At 45.0% G+C, this 9,807-nt stretch overlaps 2 pseudogenes; both read left to right on the forward strand.

Moving 5' to 3' along the window:
* Positions 1–2,413: 2,413 nt before the first annotated feature.
* On the forward strand, positions 2,414–3,134 carry LOC135269487 (eukaryotic translation initiation factor 2 subunit 3, X-linked-like; annotated as a pseudogene).
* A 2,045-nt stretch (positions 3,135–5,179) lies between these two features.
* On the forward strand, positions 5,180–7,928 carry LOC105731717 (eukaryotic translation initiation factor 2 subunit 3, Y-linked-like; annotated as a pseudogene).
* The last annotated feature ends 1,879 nt before the right edge of the window (positions 7,929–9,807 follow it).

A 9,807-nucleotide genomic window follows, 5' to 3' on the forward strand; every position in this document is an offset into this window, starting at 1 on the left:
GTGGCGTACACTGTAATCCCAGCTACTCTGGAAGCTGAGGAAGAAGAATCACTTGAACCCGGGAGGTGGAGGTTACAGTGAGGTGAAATCATGCCACTGCACTCCAGCCTGGGTGACAGAGTGAGAATCTGTCTCAAAAAAAAAAAAAAAAAAGGTACCTTAAAAATTATAAAATTTGGCCTGGCACAGTGGCTTATACCTGTAATCGTAGCCCTTTGGGAGGCTGAGGCGGGAGGATTACCTGAGGTCAGGAGTTCAAGACCAGCCTGGCCAACACGGTGAAACCTCATCTCTACTAAAACTGCAAAATTAGCTGGTTGTGGTGGCATGTGTCTGTAATCCCAGCTACTCGAGAGGCTGGGGTAGGAGAATCGCTTGAACTCAGGAGGCATAGGTTATAGTGAACCAAGATGGCACCACTGCACTCCAGCCTGGGAGACAGAGTGAGACTCCACCTCAAAAAAAAAAAAAAATTATAAAATTCAGTAGAGAATTACAAAACAGTAGTTATAGAAGAAAAAGTAATCATTCAGGCTGGGTGTGGTGACTCGTGCCTATAATCCCAGCACTTTGGGACTGAGGCTGGTGGATCACTTGAGATCAGGAGTTCGAGACCATCCTGGCCAACATGGTGAAACCTCATCTCTAGTAAAAATACAAAAATTAGCTGGGCGTGGTGGCACAAACCTGTAATCCCAGCTACTAGGGAGGCCGAGGCGGGAGGATCGCTTGAATCCAGGAGGCAGAGGCTGCAGTGAGCCAAGTTCGCACTACTGACCTCCAGCCTGGGCAACAGAGTGAGAGTCTGTCTCAAAAAAAAAAAAAAAGTAATGAATATGAGATAGATCTAAGGTCAGAAGGCAAAGAGCATGGGATTAGGATGACCACAAGCCAAGCACCGGTTGGCCTAAAAAACAAAAATCCAACATTTCCAAAATTACCTTGGGAAGGTAAATCTTCCTCTGTATTTTGTGTCAATCAAACATTCAGGAAATGCTTTCCAGTAGGGGCTGGCAATGACCTCTAGATACTGGACACAGTAAGAAGTAATTATAAAAATGGAGGATTTTTCTAGTCAATAGTTAAATGAACCAGAATAGTTTCATCAATAAAAGAGCTGACTGGCCAGGTGTTGTGGCTCACACCTGTAATCCCAGCACTTTGGGAGGCCAAGGTGGGTGGATCACAAGGTCAAGAGATCGAGACCATCCTGGCCAACACGGTGAAACCCCGTCTCTACTAAAAATACAAAAATTAGCCGGGCATGTTGGCAGACGCCTGTAGTCCCAGCTACTCGGAAAGCTGAGGCAGGAGAATCGCTTGAACCTGGGAGGCGGAGGTTGCAGTGAGCTGAGATCGAGCCACTGCACTCCAGCCTGGCGGCAGACTGAGACTAAGAGGTATCTTGAGTACTTTTTCAATAACGTGAAGGGTTTTTCATAGAAGGATTTTTATATGCGAAATGTATATGCTCCATGTCTATGGAGGTGTGAAAAAGACTTTTATCTATTTATTTATTTAGAAAAAGGGTCTGGACAGGGCATGGTGGCTCACTCCTATAATCCTAGTACTTTGGGAGACTGAGACAGGAGGATCACCTGAGCCCAGGAGTTCGAGACCAGCCTGGGCAACATGGCAAGACCCTGTCTTTTAAAAAAGAAAAAATAAGATAGTAAAATAAAGAGCCAGGATCTCTCTCTGTCACCCAGGCTGGAGTGCAGTATTGCGATCATAGTTTGCTGAAACCTTAACCTCTGGGCTCAAGCGATCCTCCGTTCTCGGCCCCCAAGTAGCTAGGACTACAGGTATGAGCCACAATGCTTGACTAATTTTTTAATTTTTTGTAGAGGTGGGGGATTGGGTCTCACTATGTTGCCCAGGCTGGTGTTGAACTCCTGGCCTCAAGTGATTCCCTTGCCTTGGCCTCCCAAAGTGCCGGGATTACAGGCATGAGCCACCACACCCACCCTAAAAAAAGCTTTTAAATGAAACCACACTTCTGGCCGGGCGCAGTGGCTCACACCTGTAATCTGGGCACTTTGAGAGGCTGAGGTGGGCGGATCATCTGAGATCAGGAGTTTGAGACCAGCCTTGCCAATATAGTGAAACCCTGTCTCTACTGAAAATACAAAAATCATCTGGGCCTGGTGGTGCTCGCCTGTAATGCCAGCTACTCAAGAGACTGGGGCACGAGAATGGCTTGAACCCTGGAGGCAGTGGTTGCAGTGAGCCAAGATTGTGCCACTACACTCCATCCAGCCTGGGTGACAGAGCAAGACTCCATCTAAATCAATCAATCAATCAATCAATCAATCATACTTCTTAAGGAAGATTTGGGGCTTGGGGCCCGCATACATTGATCAATCTAAAGACAGGCGGTGAGTCCACGTTATTTTCCAGGCACTGGGAACAAATGGGCAAGTGGGAGCTCTCCGTCGTCAGAGCCAAAGGGAGCTGCTGCCCCAGCCGTAGGCACCCCACAGGCCTTGGGCCCAGCCATACCAAAATATCAGAGACCTGGAAAATTGTATTGGCTGCTTAACAGAAAAAAGAACCGACAACAAACGACCCAGCTCTCCCTGCGCGACGGTGAGGGCGCAAGGCCGGAGTGACTCGGGGCATCTTCCTCACCAGGACCTCCCCACGGTGGATGAAGTCCACCACGCTGCCTCCACTTTTACACGAAGTTTTCAGCAGACAAGCCGTGATGAACCGGGTGTGCTCATGGAAAATCCACAGCTGTGAAAGCTATTTCTGGAGTTCACACTGTCAAGTTTAAAAATGAACTGGGAAGAACCACAGAATCCATCTTGGGTAGGCTGAGGCCAACATTTATAAATCTGATGACTCAAGTTGTCCTTGGCCAGAATGTGCTAGGCCCTGTGGAAGCAGTACACCTGATGCCTCTCCTACACGCATGCCAGGGACCCAGGGGAACTTCAAGTGAGTCAGAGGTGTTGCATGTGTTGACTGTCCTGGCTGTGATATTTTGAGCTACTACGCCGAGCGGGGCAGCACTGACATGCCGCTCTTCGTTGACAGCTGGTGATGAACTTTGTCCTGAGCCTCGGACTTCTGAACATCTGGTTGCCATAGACAAAAAGCTGAAACATATTTTTATTAGACAAAAATGAGATTTTTAAAAAGATTTGCAGCTGGGCACAGTGGCTCACGTCTGTAATCCCAGCACTTTGGGAGGCTGAGGAGGGTAGATCATGAAGTCAGGAGCTCGAGACCAGCCTGGCCAACATGGTGAAATCCCATTTCTACTAAAAATGCAAAAGTTAGTCGGGCATGGTGGCATGTGCCTATAATCCCAGCTACTTGAGAGGCCAACGCAGGAGAATGACTTGAACCCAGGAGGCTGATAGTGCAGTGAGCCGAGATCATGCCAGTGCACTCCAGCCTGGGCAACAGAATCTCGAGAGACTGTCTCAAAAATAAAATAAAATAAAAAGATTTGCCTTTTATTTTATTTATTTATTTATTTATTTATTTATTATGAAAGAAAGAAAGAAAGAGAAAGAGAAAGGGGGAGAGAGAACAGGAGTCTTGCTCTATTGCCCAGGCTGAAATGCAATCTAAAAATAGGTATTAAAAACCTCTTTTATGCCGATAATTGTGCTTAACAGCAGAGACAGGAAGGAATAAGGGAAGAAAATAACAGCCAACCAATATTTCATTTAAGTCTGTGAAATGCTATGCAAATGCTGAAGAGTGATTTACTTCCAATTATGTGGTCATTTTCAAAATAGGTGTGATGTGATACTGAGAAAAATGTATGTTCTGTGGACCTGGAGTGAAGAATTCTATAAATATTCACTGAGTTTACTTGTTTCAGTCTGAGTTCTAATCATAGATGTCCCTGTTAATTTTCTATCTCGTTGATCCCTCGAATATTAACAATGTGCTGTCAAAATCTCCCGCTATTATTGTGCAGGAGTCCAGGTCTCTTTAAAAGTCATCAAGAACTTGTCTTATGTATCTGGGTGCTCCTGTATTGGGTGCATATATATTTATAATCATTAACTCCTGTTGTTGCATTGATCCTTTTACCATTATGGAATGTCCTTCTTTGTTTCTTTTAGTCTTTGTTACTATTAAAGTCTATTTTGTCAGAGATGAAAGTTACAACTCCTGGTTTTTTTTGTTTTGTTTTGTTTTGTTTTGTTTTTTGCTCTCCATTTGATTGGTGAGTCTTCCTCCAATCCTTTGTTTTGAGTCTTTGTGTGTCCTTGCTTATGAGATGGATCTGGATACAGCGTGCCGATGGGTTTTGACTTTTTATTCAATTTTCCTGTCTGTGTCTTTGATTGGGGCATTTAATCCATTTAAATTTAGGATTAATATTGATATTTGTGAGTTTAATATTGTTATTTAATGCTAGCTGGCTATTTTGCCCATTAGTTGATATAGATTCTTCATTGTGGAGATACTCTTTACCTTTTGGTAAGTTTTTGGGATGACTGATACTGGTTGTTCCTTTCTGTTTGTAGTGCTTCTTTCAGAAGCTCTTGTAAAGCAGGCCTGGTGGTGATGAAATCTCTGAGTGCTTGCTTGTTCACAAAAAATTTTATTTTTCCTTCATTTATGAAGCTTAGTTTGGCTGAATGTGAGATTCTGGGTTGAAAATTCTTTTCTTTGAGGATATTGAATATTGACCCCCACTCTCTTCTAGTTTGTAGGGTTTCTGCTGAGAGCTCTGCTGTGAGTCTGATAGGCTTCCCTTTATGGGTAACCTGACCTTTCTCTCTAGCTGCCCTTAGAATATTCTCTTTTATTTCAACCCTGGTCAATCTAATGATTATGTGTCTTGGGGTTGCTCTACTTGAGGAGTATCTTTGTGGTGTTCTCTGTATTACCTGGAGTTGAGTATTGTCCTGCCTTACTAGGTTAGGAAAGTTTTCCTGAATAATATCCTGAAGAATATTTTCCAGCTTGGATTCATTCTCTTCATGACATTCAGGTACATGGAGAAACCCTGTCTCCACTAAAAATGCAAAATTAGCCAGACATGGTGGCACATGCTTATAATCCCAGCTACTTGGGAGGCTGAGGCAGGAGAATCGCTTGAACCAGGAGGCAGAGCTTGCAGTGAGCTGAGATCGCACCACTGCACTATAGCCTGGGCAACAAGAGTGAAACTTCATCTCAAAAAAAAAAAAAAAAAAAAAAAAAAATTGGGCAGGAGACGAAAGTCAAACCTGGTATTGTTCCAAAGGTAGTGAGGGAAAACTCATGTGTGAGCCAATCTTTTCCAAAATTGTTTCCCTTTTTGCAGAACGTAGTGACCTTCGGTATGCACCTCCAGGGGTCTTATCGTAGTTGACACAAAAATTGACCCAACGTTGTGCTAACCTGACTTAATGGAGGGGCAGGTACTTAGTGCAGCTGGAGTTTTACCTGAGATCTTCACTGATAGGATTTGGATCTCTGTACCCACGAAATCTCAGATTCAATTGCAATTTCAGATGTTGGAGGAGGTGATTGAATCCTGGGGGCTGACTTCCGCCTTTTGTACTGTTCTTATGACAAAGTTCTCACAGGATCTGGTTGTTTAAAAGTGTGCAGCACCTCCCCACTCTCCCTCTTGCCTCTGCTCCAGCCATGTGACATGCCTGTTCCCCCTTCGCCTTCCACCATGATTTAAGTTTCCTGACTGCAGAACGGTGAGCCGATGAAACCCCTTTTCTCTATAAATCACCCAGTCTCAGGTATTTCTTCTTTTCTTTTCTTTCTTTCTTTCTTTTTTTTTTTTTTTTTTTTGAGACAGAGTATCACTCTATCCCCCAGGCTGGAATGCAGTGTGTGATCTTGGCTCACAGCAACCTCCGACTCCTGGGTTCAAGCGATTCTTATGCCTCAACCTCCCAAGTAGCTGGGACTACAGGTGTGTGCCCAACGAATTTTTGTGTTTTTAGTAGAGACGGGGTTTTCACCATGTTGGCCAGGCTGGTCTGGAACTTGTGACCTCAGGTGATCCCCCAGACTCAGCCTCCCAAAGTGCTGGGATTACAGGCATGAGCCACCATGCCCGGCCAGGTATTTCTCTATAGCAGTGCAAGAATGGACTAGTACATTCACAGAACTCGAAATTACCTATTTCCTACTGGGACGACTTCTAGGTGTGCACACAGGAGAGATAAAAAGGCAGCAAATGGACAACAGCTGTCTGAGAAGGAAGTGCTCACGTGGAACACAGGATCTCTAGCTGCAGGAGGAAGGGTTAGTGCAGTCAAGGCTGATGTGGGTGAAACAGTTCTCACTAATTCTATGTGCACAGAAGTAGAAGAAAATATTGCTTTTAGCCAAAGGGTTGAGAAACATGGCGTTTCACTGGTTTGAGTCAGCCAGAGAGGACTGACCATCAAGCTGGTGGTCAGTTAATATATCGGGATGACGTCAGAATTTTTCTTGCAATCTAGGGGTATATTTTCAAAGCAATAATGGGGAATAAATCTCACAGCTCATTACCTCAGTAGAAACTGTTAAGATTATTCTCATTTTTTGTGTGATAAAAATTTAACCTCGGCCAGGCGTGGTAGGTGGCTCTCTCCTGTAATCCCAGAAGTTTGTGAGGCCAAGGCGGGTGGATCACCTGAGGTCAGGAGTTGGAGACCAGCCTGACCAACATGGTGAAACCCAGTCTCTACTAAAAATACAAAAATTAGCTGGACATGCTGGCATGCGCCTATAATTCCAGCCACTCAGGAGTCTGAAGCAAGAGAATCGTTTCAGCAGAAAATCGGGAGGCCGAGGTTGCAGTGAGCCGAGATCACACCACCCCAGCCTGGGCAACAGAGCAAGACTCTATCTAAAAAAAAAAAAAAAAAAAAAATTAACTTCTGCTAGTAAAGTAAGGTCCAAAATAAATGTCAAAATTGTCATATTGGTAGATTTAATCTACACTTTAGTAGAAATTGAACATTGCTAAATAGTTTCAAATTTGTCCATCAGTGCAATTTGAAGTGAAACTGTGTTACAAGCAGCCTTTGCTGTAGCATAAACAACAGTGAGCGTGTTTGAAATAAAATTTTTCTTCTCATTAAAAAAAAAAAAAGTCTGGAGGCTGGGCACAATGGCTCACATCTGTAATCGCAGCACTTTGGGAGGCTGAGGCAGGCTGATCACTTGAGGTCATGAGTTCGAAACCAGCCTGGCCAACATGGTGAAACTCCATCTCTACTAAAAATACAAAAATTAGCCAGGTGTGGTTATGCATGCCTGTGGTCCCAGCTACTCAGGAGGCTGAGGCAGGAGAATCACTTGAACCCGGGAGGTGGAGGTTGCGTGGTGACGCATGCCTATAATCGCAGCTATTCAGGAGGCTGAGACAGGAGAATCGCTTGAACCTGGAGGCAGAGGTTGTGGTGAGATGAGATGGCGCCATTGCGCTCCAGCCTGGGCAACAAGAGTGAAACTTCATCTAAAAAAAAAAAAAAAAAGCTGGGTGCCATGGCTCATGCCTGTAATCCTTTGGGAGGCGGGTGGATCACGAGGTCAGGAGTTCAAGACCAGCCTGGCCAACATGGTGAAATGCTGTCTCTACTAAAAATACAAAAAATTAGCCAGGCATGGTAGTGGGCACCTGTAATCCCAGCTACTCAGGAGGCTGAGGCAGGAGAATTGCTTGAACCTGGGAGACAGAGGCTGCAGTGAGCTGAGACTGTGCCACTGCTCTCCAGCCTGGGCAACAGAGCGAGACTCCATCTCAAAAAAAAGAAAGAAAGAAAAACTATCTTCCACAAAACTGGTCCCTGGTGCCAAAAAGTTTGAGGACCTCTGGTTTAGAGAGTAGTGTCTGATGAGCCTAAAATCATAGTTTGAACCCCCCTCTATGACCAAGACATTTTTCTCTCCCCTAGCTTCGTGAGTTGCCGGTAGATGCCCTGATTTCGAAAGGGACCAGAGAAGAACTTGTGAATTAACAAGAAAAATGCATTGCACCTGGACAAACAACTCGATGCAGATGGCCTATAGAGGGAGGGTCAGCCGTGTTACGTTCCTACAGAGAAGCTCAACCATTGTTCAGAAAGCTACGATGAACTGTTTACCATCTCTCCTGAGAATCAGACCAGAGGAAACTGGTTAAAATCATAACAGGAAATTTACATTATAGTTTTTTTAAGTCCGCTCACAGTGAGTGGTCCCTGATAATATTATTGTAGTTCTGGGAGGACGTCAATGCTTTGGTGACTATCCCCTATTGGTATAGAGACTCTAACACGTACGTGTTGTGTGGGCTCGAAGAGTGCTTTGAAGCTCAAAACTTCAAACAGACGGCAGAGATAGATCCAAATCTCTGTGAAAGGAGAGATCGAGGCACCTGCATCTCAGATGGAAACTCGAGCGACAACAGATACCTGAATATTTGCCTAAGCAAACTTGCCCACAGCATTCTGCCCATGTTTGGTGCTGCTTCTCTGAAAGGCGACTCTGGCGTGTGTTGGGCGTTACATCATTCTCTCCTTTAGGGGCTTAAATGATGAAATATCAAGAGAGGGAACTAAATATATGGGATCGGGGGCTGTGAGACATTTAGCGACGATGACCTTACTCAAGATGACATAAGGAGGCTTATTCACCCAGCCCTTCCTTGTTTGTACAGTGACTCGACCATGAGACTTGTTTTTAAAGCAACTAGAAATAGAATCGATAGCTGTTTGCTATGATATCAAAAATGCGTGTCTTGGGCTGGGAACCGGGAATGCAAGGAGGGTGTATGTTACACCAGGCTGGGGTTTGGGAACATTTGCAGAAATAAATGTATATTCCGAAAGCAATGGCCTCCTTTTTAGAACCTTTCTTTGGGAAACATTAAAATATAGGAGCCACCCAGAATGAGCCTTGACTTCCTGGGATTCTGAGATCCTCCTGGGAGATCAGAAAGGCTGTTGCCTCTGCCCTTAGGGCATGCCCAAGAAGGAACCCTAAATAGCCTGGGGTCCCAATCCTGTCCTTTCATTCCTATCTAATATCAACGCAAGGTAAACATGAGAATTTCTCTTGGTATAACTGAATTACTCAGAAATCAGGAAAAACCAATGAATCAATTAGGTATCAATTGAACTCCTGCTGCTACACATCTGCAAGGCACCCTGGGAGATGGAGAGGGATCAGGACAGGATTCATGCCTCCCTCCAATGACTTTGATAAGGCTGGAAGAGAAGAAAAGGACTTGTGAGCAGGGCTCAGTGGCTCCGCCTATAATCCCAGCACTTTGGGAGGCTGAGGGAGGCAGATTACTAGAGGTCAGGAGTTTGAGACAAGCCTGGCCAATATGGTGAAACCCCCTTCTCTACTAAAAATACAAAAATCAAGGCTGAGCACGGCAGCTCACACCTGTAATCCCAGCACTTTGGGAGGCTGAGGTAGGTGGATCACCTGAGGTGAGGAGTTCGAGACCAGCCTGACCAACATGGTGAAATTATGTCTCTACTAAAAATACAAAATTAGCTGGGTGTGATGGCACATGCCTGTAATCCCAACTACTTGGGAGGCTGAGGCAGGAGAATTGCTTGAACCCAGCAGGCAAAGGTTGCAGTGAGCAAAGATTGTACCATTGCCTGGGCAACAAGAGCAAAACTCGATCTCTAAAAAAAAAAAAAAGAAAAGGATCTGAGAAGGTGGAGGGCAGAGCATGTAGGAGAGGAAGTGATCTTGGCCTTCCCCAGACTGGAAGTAAGAAGAGATGGTGGAGAAGCAGCAGCATGTTGAGCTGGGCCGGGCGCGGCGGCTCACACCTGTAATCTCAGCACTTTGGGAGGCCGAGGCAGGTGGATCACCTGAGGTTGGGAGTTCGAGACC

Source organism: Aotus nancymaae, unplaced genomic scaffold (genome assembly GCF_030222135.1).
Source record: "Aotus nancymaae isolate 86718 unplaced genomic scaffold, 86718_ANA_hifiasm-v0.15.2.pri h1tg000053l, whole genome shotgun sequence".
NCBI lineage: Eukaryota > Metazoa > Chordata > Mammalia > Primates > Aotidae > Aotus > Aotus nancymaae.